Source organism: Micropterus salmoides, unplaced genomic scaffold (genome assembly GCF_014851395.1).
Source record: "Micropterus salmoides isolate LMB-PRFRI ecotype aquatic unplaced genomic scaffold, ASM1485139v1 Ms_hic_scaffold_14, whole genome shotgun sequence".
Taxonomy (NCBI): domain Eukaryota; kingdom Metazoa; phylum Chordata; class Actinopteri; order Centrarchiformes; family Centrarchidae; genus Micropterus; species Micropterus salmoides.
Window position 1 is genome coordinate 1 of NW_024040485.1, and position 19951 is coordinate 19951.

General features: G+C 40.8%; 1 long non-coding RNA gene across 1 annotated transcript; it reads left to right on the forward strand.

Annotated features, from left to right (window-relative positions):
• Positions 1 to 5689: 5689 nt before the first annotated feature.
• On the forward strand, positions 5690 to 9090 carry LOC119901590. The gene is made up of 2 exons (XR_005444221.1): positions 5690 to 5896; positions 8380 to 9090. It is a non-coding gene; the product is annotated as an uncharacterized LOC119901590 (long non-coding RNA).
• The last annotated feature ends 10861 nt before the right edge of the window (positions 9091 to 19951 follow it).

Here is a 19951-nt window from a genome sequence, read left to right on the forward strand (position 1 = left end):
TTCTGTATGGTAAATTCAGTTTTAACGGAGCAGAGCGAGCTGACAGGCAGAGTTAGAGACTTTTTCTGTCTGTTTCTCTCTTTACAGACGCATGTTGCAGTCAGAGTCTTCTCTGAGATGCGAGCACGACATACAACACAATTTATCAAATTACACAACGGATATACAGTAGAAAATAATATTGATGGATTATACTCACAGGAAGTATAGAACCTCTTACATGGGTCTATTAAAAGTAAAGTAACAAAAATGTCAGGAAATTACTTTACTTAGATTAAGTACTGCAGTTGTACATTTGAAATACCTTCCTACCTTTCTGATAGGAAGCCTTCTTGAGGTGGTATAAAACATTTCTTCTTATATTCTGATTGAGTTGTGGACAACTATGACCACTGAATTAAAAAAATTTCACTGCCCAAGTCAGCTATAACACAAGTCTTGATCATCAGACTAATGCTGTACAGTATTTGGACAGATTTTGTCCCAGGATTTCTTATGCTTTCTTCTTCTCTTCGTTGCATGATTTAGAATAATAAGGTGAGAAATGGGTCTATTCTGAGTTCATCCTGCACTGCAGCAGCTAATAAAGTCCATTATCCCCAAAAACGCTTTTCTTTTAGGCAGCTGGAGCAGAAAACAACTCACCTTTCTCAAGTTGTACAGTAATGTCACATGTGTATGAAGGTGGATCAAACAAGCTAATCTTAAATGTCAAAGTAGAGAGGAGCCTAGTAGGCCTATTTATTTTCATTCATTACACAATATGAATAAGCTATGCAGACAGTTTGTAAAGAAAGAACATCTTTTTCTTCTGTTCTCTACGTTATAGTTACACAGTATTAGGGGTGTGGGCTGTATTAAAAGTATCTACTGTTCTCCCATGCTCTAACACACAGTAACGATGAAATGTGTGCTGTTCTCACATTCTTCCTCTGTATGTACACATAAACAACAAGGCAGGGAAATATAAAAGGAATTTATTTTATTGTTTGGGTACATTATTGTTCAGTGTACATGCTCACATCTGAAACAAACTTTACGTGCTTGATAACTCTCCCACCCCGCAGACATCTACACGTCAATACCGATTTATATTCATAGCGGCAAGTGCTATGTAGCTCCACATAGGGGACACAGGAAGTGACATATAGCACATTCATGCGGCGTCATAACCGCGTAGGAAATTCACAGCCGCACCGGCAGAGCTCCAGAATATGCAACTCGGCCGGCTCACGCGCGGACGCGCTACTAGTGCGAGGGCCCGCCCAACGCTGCTTGCAGCTTTAATTTTTTATTTTTTTCTGCAAAGTAGGCCCAAATGACATGGCCTAAACATACTCGAAAACTCACCAAATTTGCAAACATGTCAGAACCGGTGAAAAATTTCGTATTCTACAAGTTTCGCACATGGGCGTGGCAAAATGACTCGCTAGCGCCACCTAGAAAATTGGAAATGATTAGCCCCTCGTTCACGTTCAACCTACATGTACGAAATTTTCTGGGGACATGTATCGTATCAAGACGCACAAAAAAGCCTCAAGAACCCATAGCCTAAAGTCAACAGGAAGTCGGCCATTTTGAATTTTACGTCCATTTTTGGATGATTTACACACTTCGTACTTTAACGAACTCCTCCTAGGGATTTAGTCGGATCGACGTCAAATTTCTGCTGTGCCTTCTAAAGGCATTGACGATGAAAAGTTGTGCTATTTGCGCGTTTTCGTCAATGGGCGTGTCCGTGGCGTCGATGATTCGCAATGAAACAGGAAGTTGTTGTAACTTCAGTGTACATGCTCACATCTGGACCAAACTGTACATGTAGGATGAGAGTCCCGCCCTGAACACATGTACATGCCGACATTCACCCACAGTCATAGCGCCACCTGCTGGCAACAGAAAGTGACCTTTAACGAAGCAGCCCCCGCCGCACGTTTCACCTACGTGCACGAATTTTCTGTGGTACGTGTATCTTGTCCAGACGCACAAAAAGTCTCTTGGAGCCATAGCCTAAACCCAACAGGAAGTCGGCCATTTTGAATTTTACGTCAAATTTTGGATGATTTACACACTTCGTACTTTAACGAACTCCTCCTAGGGATTTAGTCCGACCGACCTCAAATGTTTGCTGTGCCTTCTAAAGGCATTGAAGATGAAAAGTTGTGCTATTTGCAAGTTTTCGTCAATGGGCGTGTCCGTGGCGTGGCGTCAAAGATCAGCTCTTCGCCATGACACGGAAGTTGTCGTAACTTCAGTGTACATGCTCACATCTGGACCAAACTGTACATGTAGGATGAGAGTCCCGCCCTGAACACATGTACATGCTGACATTCACAGACAGTCATAGCGCCACCTGCTGGCAACAGGAAGTGACTTTTAACGAAGCAGCCCCCGCCGCACGTTTCACCTACGTGCACGAATTTTCTGTGGTACGTGTATCTTGTCCAGACGCACAAAAAAGCCTCTTGGAGCCATAGCCTAAAGTCAACAGGAAGTCGGCCATTTTGAATTTTACGTCAAATTTTGGATGATTTACACACTTCGTACTTTAACGAACTCCTCCAAGGGATTTAGTCCGACCGACCTCAAATTTCTGCTGTGCCTTCTAAAGGCATTGAAGATGAAAAGTTGTGCTATTTGCAAGTTTTCGTCAATGGGCGTGTCCGTGGCGTGGCGTCAAAGATCAGCTCTTCGCCATGACACAGGAAGTTGTCGTAACTTCAGTGTACATGCTCACATCTGGACCAAACTGTACATGTAGGATGAGAGTCCCACCCTGAACACATGTACATGCCGACATTCACCCACAGTCATAGCGCCACCTGCTGGCAACAGGAAGTGACTTTTAACGAAGCAGCCCCCGCCGCACGTTTCACCTACGTGCACGAATTTTCTGTGGTACGTGTATCTTGTCCAGATGCACAAAAAAGCCTCTTGGAGCAATGCCCTAAAACCAACAGGAAGTCGGCCATTTTGAATTTTACGTCAAATTTTGGATGATTTACACACTTCGTACTTTAACGAACTCCTCCTAGGATTTAGTCCGACCGACTTCAAATTTGTGCTGTGCCTTCTAAAGGCATTGAAGATGAAAAGTTGTGCTATTTGCGAGTTTTTGTCAATGGGTGTGTCCGTGGCGTGGCGTCAGAGATCAAGTCTTCGCCATGACACAGGAAGTTGTTGTAACTTCAGTGTACATGCTCACATCTGAACCAAACTTTACGTGCTTGATAACTCTCCCACCCCACTATGGAGGACCGATCCTGACACAGTCAGAAATAAATACAGAAATAAATAAATGCTCAATAAATAAATAAGCATCCAATTAAATACACAAAAAAATAAAGTAAATAAATAAATGTAGGTAGTAATTAAATTATACAAGGAGACATAAATGTATATATTATTATTATTATATATATTACTATTCACCTTTGTTATAATTACCTTATTTGTTTATTCAACTTTATTTATTACTAATTTTTTTAATGTATTTATTTATGTGTGTGTTTTAATATTTTTGTCTGTTTTATTCTTCCTTTGTATTTATTTACCTTATTTATTTTCACCCATGGTATTTATTTCTGCCTGTCTTTTTTTAATTTTGTATGCATTTCTGCCTCATTATGCAAATGAGGAGGGGCTGTGTCTCAAGGGGTCATCTTCTCTGCTATTGGTGGACCAGTCAGACAGGAGAGCTCCTACTCTGCCTGCAGACATCAACGATCTTGCCCCTCACACAGTCAGATGGCTTCCTTCAGTGCGCTGAGGTGTTTAACAACTCTGAAGACAATACTACCAGCAATGTCTTCCTTCTCTTTTCACGTAGACGCTCCGACAGTGCTTTCAGTTTGCTGCATGCATGGACACAGAACTGCGGTATAGAGAGAAGCACACGGTCAGCTGGCTGCAGCTAAATCTGGAGTGCACTCGTATTCAATTGGTAAATTCAGTTTTAACGGAGCAGAGCGAGCTGACAGGCAGAGTTAGAGACTTTTTCTGTCTGTTTCTCTCTTTACAAAGACGCATGTTGCAGTCAGAGTCTTCTCTGAAGAGGGCAATGAAGTCTCAGTAGTACCCGATGCGAGCACCACATACAACACAATTTATCAAATTACACAACGGATATACAGTATGAAAATAAGATTGATTGGATTATACTCACAGGAAGTATAAAACCTGTTACATGCGTAACACAGTAATGTCAGGGAAATTACTTTACTTAGATTTAAGTACTGCAGTTGTACATTTGAAATACCTTCCTACCTTTCTGATAGGAAGCCTTCTTGAGGTGGTATAAAACATTTCTTCTTATATTCTGATTTGAGTTGTGGACAACTATGACCACATGAATTAAAAAAATTAAACATTTCACTGCCTAAGTCAGCTATAACACAAGTCTTGTTCATTAGACTACATGCTGTACAGTATTTGTGGACAGATTTTGTCCCAGGATTTATTATGCATTTCTTCTTCTTCGTTGCATGATTTAGAATAATAAGGTGAGAAATGGGTCTGTTCTGAGTTCATCCTGCACTGCAGCAGCTAATGAAGTCCATTTAATCCCAAAAAGGCTTTTCTTTTAGGCAGGCTGGTGTTGTGAATTATTTTGGAGCATTATAGCCTAAATTGTTATCATTAATTACTAGAGCAATGGTGGTCTACATCGTCATCATTTAAAGTGTTATTTTATAGTGTAAAGTTTAACTACTGAGTGTTTAACTACTGAGTGTTTAATGAGTGTGTTCAAACTCATATTTTATTCTTATACGCTGTGTGTTTATCATATATTATTCTTATTCTCTGTGAACGTGTGCTTTTTAATGTGCCTACATGAGCAGAGAAGCTGCTCAGGCCGCGCAGGCAAAACCTAGCCAACCGTAACCCACTCATTAGAAGCAAGGCACATGCAGAAAGTCACGTACGCCAGGGCTGAGATCATCGCGAACTGAAGCCAAGAATGAGATCATGACATGTTATGATTTATGGCAACTGGTACGGCTAGGTACTGCATGCAACCAAGCTCTGCGCTGCTGAAAGTTAACTTGTATGAGACAAAGCACTCTCATGGTTGGCATTGCTAAATCATGTAATTGTTCATTGAATCACGTTATACATGTATGAAATATGTTATTCCTTATCAATTCTTTTAAAAAATACGATTGTAAGTGTTTAAGTTTTAATGGTGTCAAACTATGCCTGTATAACTTTAAAAAATACAGTGGGACTGAAGTTGAAACATATTGGTGGATTTCTAATCCAGTAATGTAAAAAAATATAAAGAGAGATAAATGGTAACAATAATTACATGTAATAATAGTTAAAAAGTGGAAATTGTAACATTAATGAAAGGGTTAATTTGGTAAAACAGTACAAGAAAAAGGCCACTAGATGGCAGTAGAGGATAAGAAATCCACCAAAGGGGAGGAATGGTCAGCGAACACCATAGGTGGAGTTAAGGAGTAACGCCCACCTAGAAGGAGGAGATAAGGAGGAGTTAAGATGTAACGCCCACCTGAAGGGAGGGACAAGGTGGAGCTTAAGGTGAATATAAGGCGATGTTCGCTGACCACCAACTCGGTTCCATCCTGAGACCTGCAGGGATGTTGCTCGGGTTTATCTGTCCTTTATTGGAATAAACTCTTTTGCACCGACTCTTGACCGTCTCCAGTGAAGTTTTTGACTACGCCGTCTTTTGACTAAAGAAGAAATCTAATAGAGTAATTTTATTGAGTTTATTACGTTGGTTAGGGTAGGGACCAGGTCTTTTACTGGCCCGGCCGGTCCTTATTTCCGACCCGACAATTGGCGAGGCCAGCCAGGAGATTGAGTCCAGAGGCCGAGAGTTTCTGACCGGGACGGACAGCCTGTATCTGAGACACGTGGCCACATAGAAAAGGTAAGCAGAATACCTGTTTAACCAAAATTCTGCATTTTAACTGTGTCTGAATACGGGATTTTCCGCCCAGGTGTGAATCTTAAAGTCTCCTCAATCTTGAACCTAGAATAAATTTTGAGTGCAAAAAGCAGTAAATTAAGTATAAAATATTTTACTAAAAGACGAAATTTGGATTTTAATGGTGAATTGAAACTAAATAAAGAAAGAAAGTAACGCTGGAGGGTAAGAGTCGGTGCAAATCTAAATGCAGGCAAAATGCAATAGCAGCTAAATTTGCATGTGTGTGTGTGTGAACCATGGTGCGGAATATGTCTATGTCAAAGTGTGTAATGCTAGTAGAATAGATGCGCTTTTTGTGTTTAATTGTTTGCTTTTAAGGGTAAGTAAAATAAGTGTTTTCCAGCCATCATCGTGAATACCGCTGTTTTTAAGAATCGCAGCGCTTCGACTTAATGTCGGGGAGCTTCGATCCAATCAGAACAGGACTGCATAGGCGTGGTGAGCTGATGAAGAGATAAGAATTTAAAGCCATTATCGTGAATACCGCTGTTTTTTAAGAATCGCAACGCTTCGACTTAGTGTCGGGGAGCTTCGATCCCATCAGAACAGGACTGCATAGGCGTAATGAGCTGATGAAGAGATAAGAATTTAAGCATTGCGGATACCGCTGGCTTGGAGAGTGCAGAATCACAGCTGAGTGCTGGGGTGCTTCACTCACTAGGTCGGGCTGACATGGGCAAGTGGCTAATAAATAGTCATCACGTGGCTACCGCGGACTTATATCGCAGGATTTCAGCTGAGTGTTGGGGCTCTTCGATGGTAGGTTCGGACTGAACGGGCGGATGTACTATAGCACGTTACCGCTAGGAGCCTAAATAGGACTGCGGCAGGATAGGAGAATAAAGCGTGCTTAAAGAAGTGTTACGCGCTCATGTTGAGGAAGTGAATTGAGTAGCGATTTATAAAGACAGATTTTGTGTTGAGGAAGTGAATCATTTCTGTCTAAGCCCTCATGTTGAGGAAGTGAATTGAGAGGCTATATTTATGTGTAAATTGGGCCTGTGTTGAGGAAGTGAATCAGGTCCACCAATTTGGAATAAACCTAGGCAGTGTAAATTAAGTCTGTGTTGAGGAAGTGAATCAGGCTAATTAATTTGGAAATAAACCTAGGCAGTGTAAATTAAGTCTGTGTTGAGGAAGTGATCAGACTATTCAGCTGAAAGCCTAGGTAATGTACATAAAGTCAGAAGCCGGCAGGAATAGGAGTCAGAAGACGTACATGCATGTAAATATTGCTGAAAATAGTTGATAGCTGTGTGTTAAGAAAAAGTGCATATAAATGTTACCAAGGCCTAAAATAATATACTAATAGTTTGAGTCTTGAAGCCTCATGTTTAAGACCATTAGATAAAAAGTATAAAATAATGACAGTTGAATAACTGATCTAATATTAAACTAACATAAAGCTTAAGGATAACAGATGAATAGAGTTGATATGGTGATATAAATAAGTATAAGAAGTTGATGGAAGGAGTTATAAAGTAATAATATATGATATATATTGATGAAATAGTGAATGTGGACTAGTATAGTGTAAAAGACGGCTTTGATGCAGTCTCAGATTGAATCGTGATAAAGCTATGTGCAAAATAAAGTTCTGAAGTGGCAGTCCACGCCCGAATAATGGAGATTGGAAGAGAAAAGAGAAAAAAAGGAGTTTGCTCACGCTAACAGAGAGGCACAGAGCAGGAGCTGAGGTGCAGCTGTGTCTGTGTCTGTGTGAGTGAGTGTGAGTGTGTCCATGTGGGGGAGGACAGCAGACTGAGAGAGAGAAAAAGAGAGCAGTTCAGCCCTAAACCAAAAGTTATGAGAGTTTTGTGATCTGTTGCACCTTTCTAGGATAACAACAGCACATTATAGCAAGTTACTCATTAGTTAATAATAACAGAAGTTATAAAAGTTTTTTGAACCAATAACAGCTTGACAGTGAGCAGATTAGTAAAAGAATGGCAATGACTGCTGGATACAGAAAGGAAAAGTGTAGTTGAAACAGCCTACTGAAGTATTATGATAATAAAGGAAATTTAGTTCAGAATAACAGGCTGAAACACTTTTTGGTCGAGGAGAAGGAACAAAACTAGAAAAATGATGACATCTGATAAAGTTTGCAATTTATTGGAACATAGAGGTACAGATTGATAGGCAGCAATGTGAGGTGTTATCTATGAAGGATTTAAGTTAGAGAAGGGATTGAGAGCCATCAATTTTGTATTAGATGTGAGAAAATGAATTTGATATTTTAATAGTTGTTAGTTTCACTGAAGTTAGTTATTTTTAGTAAACACTACTTTGATGATTTTTCAGTTGAATAGCTCTTTGATATAAAAACAAAGGGGAGCTGCCTGAGTTTCTTTCAATGAATTGTTTCATTCTAGTTTCTTGGTTGTGTGGCTTTACAATTAACTGTCTTTTTCCTTTTCGAGGCATGAAGGCCGTCCAAATTCCAAAGTTTCCAGAGAGTAAGTGTTTGCTCGCAGTGAGTGTGCGATGGCTGTCCTGGGAGGCACACAGCAGGTGAAATTAAATGGTAAAGAGCAGAAAAAAGAAATATTAGCTGCAAAGGTGGTCAAAGGAGGGAGCTGTGGCAACAACATATGTGGTAACAGCAAAACTAAGTAGTTAAAGATAAAATAAAAGACGTCAGATAAGAGATAGAGAAAGCTTAGAATGAAGGGAAAATATGGAGAAACAGTTTGACCAACAGTTAGATAATATTGACATACTATATAGCCTTTAGTGAAGGAAAAGTAGTCACAGAGACAGAATAATGAAAGACCCCATCCTGTTAGATAAGGTCTAAATAGATATACCCCCAGATGAAGAAACGTATAGAGCAAGTGGAAGAAAGATATAAGTAAGTGCAGTCAAGGGCCAGTACAGGCAGAAGAAGAAGAAAAGAATTAGGGTCTTTAAAGGGTTGAGTTCAGATATAAAGGAGAGATGGAAAAAGAGAGGCTATATTAGATAGGGAGGAGACGAGAGCTAGATATGAATAGAAAGAATAACAACTCCCAAACAAAGTGAAAAGTTCGTCATAGCACAGATCTCAGAAAGACAAAAGATCTGCCTACAGACCAAGATACCTGCAGAGCACAACAAACCATGAGACATGACGACAGCGAGACAGAGCTACAGTGGACAAGATGGCAGCTCTGAAGTTTCATGAAGAAGGCGAGAGAGCAGCTTCAAAATGGACACAGCAGAATCTGACTGTGAGGAAGAAAGGGAGGGCCACAAACGAACAGTGATACAGGAGGCGTTCCACAGAGAGGCGTGCCAACCTGATGCATCACAGGCCCAAGCCCACCTCCACTGACGTCAGCATCTTCCCAACGCTGAGGACATAGCGAGTCAGACCACATCTACCATCTACAGTCGAATCATAAAGAGGACAACACCACCTTAAAGACTGTGAACCTAACAGCACAAAGTTTAAAAGGTCAAGAAGGCTTCACTGTGAAAATGAACTTCAGCCAAAATGCTCTCACATGTGACCGAGTGCTGACAGAGACATCACCAAGGAAGAGCTCTCTGTCTCACCATGACCAACTTACAAATGGTCAGACTGTCAGAGGCCTTGAAAACTGCAACATCTGCTGAAAAAGAACTGTTTGAAGACTGACCTCAAAGAGTTTGGGAGTAGGAGTGTTGATAATTTGTAGGAGAAGAAAAAATAGAAAGATAGGGGAAGAAAAAAGAAAATAGAGACTGATTTTAAATCCAAAATAGACTAGGAATAAGAATAAGGTTAGCTCAGGATCTATAAAATAGCAAGATATGTCATTAATAATTGATTCATTAACACAAATATACTGAGTTAATAACTTTGGTGTCCTGCTCTCCTCCAGCAGCCACCTGTTACTAAATTTCAGCAAAAAGGGATCAGAACATCAGGCATTCCTTGTGTTTTTAAACAGAGTTTTTAGAAAAAGGGAATCTAGTGGGATTATTTTTATATTATAATTGTTAGATATCACTGTCTGCTCTGGATTTGTGCAGAGGAACAGCCAGCGCAGAGCTCCTCGATGTAGCAATACAATGACAGGCAACCTTTCAGGCTTGATTTTAAAGAGGCCGAAAGGAGAAGCCTCATTGAAGCCTTATAAAGCAATTTCAGCAGCACATTGCTACTGCATGCTTAAATTGATGATTGTGAGTCTTAAATCATGATGACCTTTGTCATGTATTCCACAGGAACAACCAAGCAACTGTAATGATAACCTGAGACACATGTGTGATGCTGAACAGTTAATTTATGTTTTCTTTCTGTTTTTGTTGAACATCTGTGTTAATCTATGTTTTCTTTCTGTTTTGTAGGTAGTATTAGTAAACTAGTTTAAGTATGGAAGAATTGTAGTGCACTAATGAATAATGGAGTGTTTCAAGATTTGCTATTTGTACATCCAATAGCAATGTAATTCAATACACAGATATACAGGATGTTAGCAGGTTGCAAGCAAATATAATATCTAGGATATCTAGAAAAAATTAGACAGATAGAAACAATAGTTAAAGTCTCCAAACTACAAACAGTAGGATAAAGCTCACTTATTGGTAATAGTAAGATACAGTTGCAAGCAAGCTTAATAATCTTCACAGCCAGTCAAAGACCAGAGGAGGCAGACGCAGCAGCAGGCAAGATCAAGCGCGACCTGCATCACCACAGAGACGACTTTGACTATCACCAGCTATGAGTCCAAGTGAACCAGCAAAAGGAAGAACAAGACTGAAACTACAAACGACTGAGCGCCCTCAAATTGGTACCCAGTCTGTTCCCCAAGAAACCTGAGTGCCAAAAAAGAGTTCCACAGTACCACGGACTAAACTTTCAAAATAGACATCATACATGTTTATCAGACATTTTGCACCATTCTGAAGTGTCACATGAATGATTGTTGAAACACTCTTATGTCTGGAAAGTTCACTATGCACCATGTGATTGTTTTGATGATGTGTGCCTTTCAACACATTAGGTGTTGTTATAATTGTTAGCTTGCTAAAGTATATAAGAAAAGAACAGCTCACTGCATAAGATATTATTTGTTTCACGAGTGTAAACCATTTACAAGGTATATCTCACTATATTATAGCACGTATAGGTAGTTTAATATGTTAAGCTCATTTAAAGGGAAACTCATTTAAAGGGTAATGAGGAGAGAGGAGTAATGGAAATCCTTGTCATTATAACTTGCTCAAATGTGTTAGAAACAGGAACATCCCACCACATGATTATTGATTATTTCACAACGTGTAAACACTAATTTGGGTATTTTCTTGAAGGTCTACAAGTCTGAGAAATAGGTTTCATATGCAAATACAATAGGCCGCCTATTTTCAGTGGTCACAGCGTTGGTGTATGAAGTGTGAGGCTTTACAGCCTCAGAGGAGGGAGTGTTGTGAATTATTTTGGAGCATTATAGCCTAAATTGTTATCATTAATTACTAGAGCAATGGTGGTCTACATCGTCATCATTTAAAGTGTTATTTTATAGTGTAAAGTTTAACTACTGAGTGTTTAACTACTGAGTGTTTAATGAGTGTGTTCAAACTCATATTTTATTCTTATACGCTGTGTGTTTATCATATATTATTCTTATTCTCTGTGAACGTGTGCTTTTTAATGTGCCTACATGAGCAGAGAAGCTGCTCAGGCCGCGCAGGCAAAACCTAGCCAACCGTAACCCACTCATTAGAAGCAAGGCACATGCAGAAAGTCACGTACGCCAGGGCTGAGATCATCGCGAACTGAAGCCAAGAATGAGATCATGACATGTTATGATTTATGGCAACTGGTACGGCTAGGTACTGCATGCAACCAAGCTCTGCGCTGCTGAAAGTTAACTTGTATGAGACAAAGCACTCTCATGGTTGGCATTGCTAAATCATGTAATTGTTCATTGAATCACGTTATACATGTATGAAATATGTTATTCCTTATCAATTCTTTTAAAAAATACGATTGTAAGTGTTTAAGTTTTAATGGTGTCAAACTATGCCTGTATAACTTTAAAAAATACAGTGGGACTGAAGTTGAAACATATTGGTGGATTTCTAATCCAGTAATGTAAAAAATATAAAGAGAGATAAATGGTAACAATAATTACATGTAATAATAGTTAAAAAGTGGAAATTGTAACATTAATGAAAGGGTTAATTTGGTAAAACAGTACAAGAAAAAGGCCACTAGATGGCAGTAGAGGATAAGAAATTCACCAAAGGGGAGGAATGGTCAGCGAACACCATAGGTGGAGTTAAGGAGTAACGCCCACCTAGAAGGAGGAGATAAGGAGGAGTTAAGATGTAACGCCCACCTGAAGGGAGGGACAAGGTGGAGCTTAAGGTGAATATAAGGCGATGTTCGCTGACCACCAACTCGGTTCCATCCTGAGACCTGCAGGGATGTTGCTCGGGTTTATCTGTCCTTTATTGGAATAAACTCTTTTGCACCGACTCTTGACCGTCTCCAGTGAAGTTTTTGACTACGCCGTCTTTTGACTAAAGAAGAAATCTAATAGAGTAATTTTATTGAGTTTATTACGTTGGTTAGGGTAGGGACCAGGTCTTTTACTGGCCCGGCCGGTCCTTATTTCCGACCCGACACTGGAGCAGAAAACAACTCACCTTTCTCAAGTTGTACAGTAATGTCACATGTGTATGAAGGTGGATCAAACAAGCTAATCTTAAATGTCAAAGTAGAGAGGAGCCTAGTAGGCCTATTTATTTTCATTCATTACACAATATGATCAAGCTATGCGCATCTTTTTCTTCAGTTCTCTACTTGTTATAGTTACACAGTATTAGGGGTGTGGGCTGTATTAAAAGTATCCACTGTTCTCCCATGCTCTAACACACAGTAATGATGAAATGTGTGCTGTTCTCACATTCTTCCTCTGTATGTACACATAAACAACAAGGCAGAGAAATATAAAAGGAATTTATTTTATTGTTTGGGTACATTGTTGTTCAGTGTACATGCTCACATCTGAAACAAACTTTACGTGCTTGATAACTGTCCCACCCCGCAGACATCTACACACCAATACCGATTTATATTCATAGCGGCAAGTGCTATGTAGCTCCACATAGGAGACACAGGAAGTGACATATAGCACCTTCATGCGGCGTCGGAACCGCGTAGCAAATTCACAGCCGCACCGGCAGAGCTCCAGAATGTGCAACTCGGCCGGCTCACACCCGGACGCGCTACAAGTGCGAGGGCCCGCCCAACGCTGCTTGCAGCTTTAATTAGGGCCCGAGCACGACCGTGTGAGGTCCCTATTGAATTTGCTCGGATTATTATTTTTTTTTTATTTTTTTTTTTTTTTTTTCTGCAAAGTAGGCTCAACTGACATGGCCTAAACATTCTCGAAAACTCACCAAAATTTGCAAACGTGTCAGAACCGGTGAAAAATTTCGTATTCTACAAGTTTCGCACATGGGCGTTGCAAAATGACTCGCTAGCGCCACCTAGAAAATTGGAAAAAATTAGCCCCTCGTTCACGTTCAACCTACATGTACGAAATTTTCTGGGGACATGTATCATATCAAGACGCACAAAAAAGCCTCAAGAACCCATAGCCTAAAGTCAACAGGAAGTCGGCCATTTTGAATTTTACGGCCATTTTTGGATGATTTACACACTTCGTACTTTAACGAACTCCTCCTAGGGATTTAGTCCGACCGACCTCAAATTTCTGCTGTGCCTTCTAAAGGCATTGAAGATGAAAAGTTGTGCTATTTGCAAGTTTTCGTCAATGGGCGTGTCCGTGGCGTGGCGTCAAAGATCAACTCTTCGCCATGACACGGAAGTTGTCGTAACTTCAGTGTACATGCTCACATCTGGACCAAACTGTACATGTAGGATGAGAGTCCCGCCCTGAACACATGTACATGCTGATATTCACCCACAGTCATAGCGCCACCTGCTGGCAACAGGAAGTGACTTTAACGAAGCAGCCCCCGCCGCACGTTTCACCTACGTGCACGAATTTTCTGTGGTACGTGTATCTTGTCCAGACGCACAAAAAAGTCTCTTGGAGCCATAGCCTAAACCAACAGGAAGTCGGCCATTTTGAATTTTACGTCAAATTTTGGATGATTTACACACTTCGTACTTTAACGAACTCCTCCTAGGGATTTAGTCCGACCGACCTCAAATTTTGCTGTGCCTTCTAAAGGCATTGAAGATGAAAAGTTGTGCTATTTGCAAGTTTTCGTCAATGGGCGTGTCCGTGGCGTGGCGTCAAAGATCAGCTCTTCGCCATGACACGGAAGTTGTCGTAACTTCAGTGTACATGCTCACATCTGGACCAAACTGTACATGTAGGATGAGAGTCCCGCCCTGAACACATGTACATGCGACATTCACCCACAGTCATAGCGCCACCTGCTGGCAACAGGAAGTGACTTTTAACGAAGCAGCCCCCGCCGCACGTTTCACCTACGTGCACGAATTTTCTGTGGTACGTGTATCTTGTCCAGACGCACAAAAAAGCCTCTTGGAGCGATGCCCTAAAATCAACAGGAAGTCGGCCATTTTGAATTTTACGTCAAATTTTGGATGATTTACACACTTCGTACTTTAACGAACTCCTCCTAGGGATTTAGTCCGACCGACCTCAAATTTGTGCTGTGCCTTCTAAAGGCATTGAAGATGAAAAGTTGTGCTATTTGCAAGTTTTCGTCAATGGGCGTGTCCGTGGCGTGGCGTCAAAGATCAGCTCTTCGCCATGACACGGAAGTTGTCGTAACTTCAGTGTACATGCTCACATCTGGACCAAACTGTACATGTAGGATGAGAGTCCCGCCCTGAACACATGTACATGCTGACATTCACAGACAGTCATAGCGCCACCTGCTGGCAACAGGAAGTGACTTTTAACGAAGCAGCCCCCGCCGCACGTTTCACCTACGTGCACGAATTTTCTGTGGTACGTGTATCTTGTCCAGACGCACAAAAAAGCCTCTTGGAGCGATGCCCTAAAATCAACAGGAAGTCGGCCATTTTGAATTTTACGTCAAATTTTGGATGATTTACACACTTCGTACTTTAACGAACTCCTCCTAGGGATTTAGTCCGACCGACTTCAAATTTGTGCTGTGCCTTCTAAAGGCATTGAAGATGAAAAGTTGTGCTATTTGCGAGTTTTCGTCAATGGGTGTGTCCGTGGCGTGGCGTCAGAGATCAAGTCTTCGCCATGACACAGGAAGTTGTTGTAACTTCAGTGTACATGCTCACATCTGAACCAAACTTTACGTGCTTGATAACTCTCCCACCCCGCTATGGAGGACCGATCCTGACACAGTCAGAAATAAATACAGAAATAAATAAATGCTCAATAAATAAATAAGCATCCAATTAAATACACAAAAAAATAAGTAAATAAATAAATGTAGGTAGTAATTAAATTATACAAGGAGACATAAATGTATATATTTTAATTAGTGCCTTTACTTATTCACCTTTGTTATAATTACCTTATTTGTTTATTCAACTTTATTTATTACTAATTTTTTTAATGTATTTATTTATGTGTGTTTTAATATTTTTGTCTGTTTTATTCTTCCTTTGTATTTATTTACCTTATTTATTTTCACCCATGGTATTTATTTCTGCCTGTCTTTTTAAATTTTTGTATGCATTTCTGCCTCATTATGCAAATGAGGAGGGGCTGTGTCTCAAGGGGTCATCTTCTCTGCTATTGGTGGACCAGTCAGACAGGAGAGCTCCTACTCTGCCTGCAGACATCAACGATCTTGCCCCTCACACAGTCAGATGGCTTCCTTCAGTGCGCTGAGGTGTTTAACAACTCTGAAGACAATACTACCAGCAATGTCTTCCTTCTCTTTTCACGTAGACGCTCCAACAGACAGTGCTTTCAGTTTGCTGCATGCATGGACACAGAACTGCGGTATAGGAGAAGCACACGGTCAGCTGGCTGCAGCTAAATCTGGAGTGCACTCGTATTCAATTCTGTATGGTAAATTCAGTTTTAACGGAGCAGAGCGAGCTGACAGGCAGAGTTAGAGACTTTTTCTGTCGTTTCTCTCTTTACAAAGACGCATGTTGCAGTCAGAGTCTTCTCTGAGATGCGAGCACGACATACAACACAATTTATCAAATTACACAACGGATATACAGTATGAAAATAAGATTGATTGGATTATACTCACAGGAAGTATAAAACCTGTTACATGGTCTATTAAAAGTAAAGTAACACAAAAATGTCAGGGAAATTACTTTACTTAGATTTAAGTACTGCAGTTGTACATTTGAAATACCTTCCTACCTTTCTGATAGGAAGCCTTCTTGAGGTGGTATAAAACATTTCTTCTTATATTCTGATTTGAGTTGTGGACAACTATGACCACATGAATTAAAAAATTAAACATTTCACTGCCCAAGTCAGCTATAACACAAGTCTTGTTCATCAGACTACATGCTGTACAGTATTTGTGGACAGATTTTGTCCCAGGATTTATTATGCATTTCTTCTTCTTCGTTGCATGATTTAGAATAATAAGGTGAGAAATGGGTCTATTCTGAGTTCATCCTGCACTGCAGCAGCTAATAAAGTCCATTTAATCCCAAAAACGCTTTTCTTTTAGGCAGGCTGGAGCAGAAAACAACTCACCTTTCTCAAGTTGTACAGTAATGTCACATGTGTATGAAGGTGGATCAAACAAGCTAATCTTAAATGTCAAAGTAGAGAGGAGCCTAGTAGGCCTATTTATTTTCATTCATTACACAATATGAATAAGCTATGCAGACAGTTGTAAAGAAAGAACATCTTTTTCTTCTGTTCTCTACTTGTTATAGTTACACAGTATTAGGGGTGTGGGCTGTATTAAAAGTATCCACTGTTCTCCCATGCTCTAACACACAGTAACGATGAAATGTGTGCTGTTCTCACATTCTTCCTCTGTATGTACACATAAACAACAAGGCAGGGAAATATAAAAGGAATTTATTTTATTGTTTGGGTACATTATTGTTCAGTGTACATGCTCACATCTGAAACAAACTTTACGTGCTTGATAACTCTCCCACCCCGCAGACATCTACACGTCAATACCGATTTATATTCATAGCGGCAAGTGCTATGTAGCTCCACATAGGGGACACAGGAAGTGACATATAACACCTTCATGCGGCGTCGGAACCGCGTAGGAAATTCACAGCCGCACCGGCAGAGCTCCAGAAATGCAACTCGGCCGGCTCACGCGCGGACGCGCTTACAAGTGCGAGGGCCCGCCCAACGCTGCTTGCAGCTTTAATTTTTTTTTTTTTTTTTTTCTGCAAAGTAGGCCAAATGACATGGCCTAAACATCTCGAAAACTCACCAAAATTTGCAAACATGTCAGAACCGGTGAAAAATTTCGTATTCTACAAGTTTCGCACATGGGCGTGCAAAATGACTCGCTAGCGCCACCTAGAAAATTGGAAAAATTAGCCCCTCGTTCACGTTCAACCTACATGTACGAAATTTTCTGGGGACATGTATCATATCAAGACGCAAAAAAAGCCTCAAGAACCCATAGCCTAAAGTCAACAGGAAGTCGGCCATTTTGAATTTTACGGCCATTTTTGGATGATTTACACACTTCGTACTTTAACGAACTCCTCCTAGGGATTTAGTCGGATCGACGTCAAATTTCTGCTGTGCCTTCTAAAGGCATTGACGATGAAAAGTTGTGCTATTTGCGCGTTTTCGTCAATGGGCGTGTCCGTGGCGTCGATGATTCGCATGAAACAGGAAGTTGTTGTAACTTCAGTGTACATGCTCACATCTGGACCAAACTGTACATCTAGGATGAGAGTCCCGCCCTGAACACATGTACATGCCGACATTCACCCACAGTCATAGCGCCACCTGCTGGCAACAGAAAGTGACCTTTAACGAAGCAGCCCCCGCCGCACGTTTCACCTACGTGCACGAATTTTCTGTGGTACGTGTATCTTGTCCAGACGCACAAAAAAGTCTCTTGGAGCCATAGCCTAAACCCAACAGGAAGTCGGCCATTTTGAATTTTACGTCAAATTTTGGATGATTTACACACTTCGTACTTTAACGAACTCCTCCTAGGGATTTAGTCCGACCGACCTCAAATTTGTGCTGTGCCTTCTAAAGGCATTGAAGATGAAAAGTTGTGCTATTTGCAAGTTTTCGTCAATGGGCGTGTCCGTGGCGTGGCGTCAAAGATCAACTCTTCGCCATGACACGGAAGTTGTCGTAACTTCAGTGTACATGCTCACATCTGGACCAAACTGTACATGTAGGATGAGAGTCCCGCCCTGAACACATGTACATGCTGACATTCACCCACAGTCATAGCGCCACCTGCTGGCAACAGGAAGTGACTTTTAACGAAGCAGCCCCCGCCGCACGTTTCACCTACGTGCACGAATTTTCTGTGGTACGTGTATCTTGTCCAGACGCACAAAAAAGTCTCTTGGAGCATAGCCTAAACCCAACAGGAAGTCGGCCATTTTGAATTTTACGTCAAATTTTGGATGATTTACACACTTCGTACTTTAACGAACTCCTCCTAGGGATTTAGTCCGACCGACCTCAAATTTGTGCTGTGCCTTCTAAAGGCATTGAAGATGAAAAGTTGTGCTATTTGCAAGTTTTCGTCAATGGGCGTGTCCGTGGCGTGGCGTCAAAGATCAACTCTTCGCCATGACACGGAAGTTGTCGTAACTTCAGTGTACATGCTCACATCTGGACCAAACTGTACATGTAGGATGAGAGTCCCGCCCTGAACACATGTACATGCTGACATTCACCCACAGTCATAGCGCCACCTGCTGGCAACAGGAAGTGACTTTTAACGAAGCAGCCCCCGCCGCACGTTTCACCTACGTGCACGAATTTTCTGTGGTACGTGTATCTTGTCCAGACGCACAAAAAAGCCTCTTGGAGCGATGCCCTAAAATCAACAGGAAGTCGGCCATTTTGAATTTTACGTCAAATTTTGGATGATTTACACACTTCGTACTTTAACGAACTCCTCCTAGGGATTTAGTCCGACCGACTTCAAATTTGTGCTGTGCCTTCTAAAGGCATTGAAGATGAAAAGTTGTGCTATTTGCGAGTTTTCGTCAATGGGTGTGTCCGTGGCGTGGCGTCAGAGATCAAGTCTTCGCCATGACACAGGAAGTTGTTGTAACTTCAGTGTACATGCTCACATCTGAACCAAACTTTACGTGCTTGATAACTCTCCCACCCCCTATGGAGGACCGATCCTGACACAGTCAGAAATAAATACAGAAATAAATAAATGCTCAATAAATAAATAAGCATCCAATTAAATACACAAAAAAATAAGTAAATAAATAAATGTAGGTAGTAATTAAATTATACAAGGAGACATAAATGTATATATTTTAATTAGTGCCTTTACTTATTCACCTTTGTTATAATTACCTTATTTGTTTATTCAACTTTATTTATTACTAATTTTTTTAATGTATTTATTTATGTGTGTGTTTTAATATTTTTGTCTGTTTTATTCTTCCTTTGTATTTATTTACCTTATTTATTTTCACCCATGGTATTTATTTCTGCCTGTCTTTTTTAAATTTTTGTATGCATTTCTGCCTCATTATGCAAATGAGGAGGGGCTGTGTCTCAAGGGGTCATCTTCTCTGCTATTGGTGGACCAGTCAGACAGGAGAGCTCCTACTCTGCCTGCAGACATCAACGATCTTGCCCCTCACACAGTCAGATGGCTTCCTTCAGTGCGCTGAGGTGTTTAACAACTCTGAAGACAATACTACCAGCAATGTCTTCCTTCTCTTTTCACGTAGAGCTCCGACAGACAGTGCTTTCAGTTTGCTGCATGCATGGACACAGAACTGCGGTATAGGGAGAAGCACACGGTCAGCTGGCTGCAGCTAAATCTGGAGTGCACTCGTATTCAATTCTGTATGGTAAATTCAGTTTTAACGGAGCAGAGCGAGCTGACAGGCAGAGTTAGAGACTTTTTCTG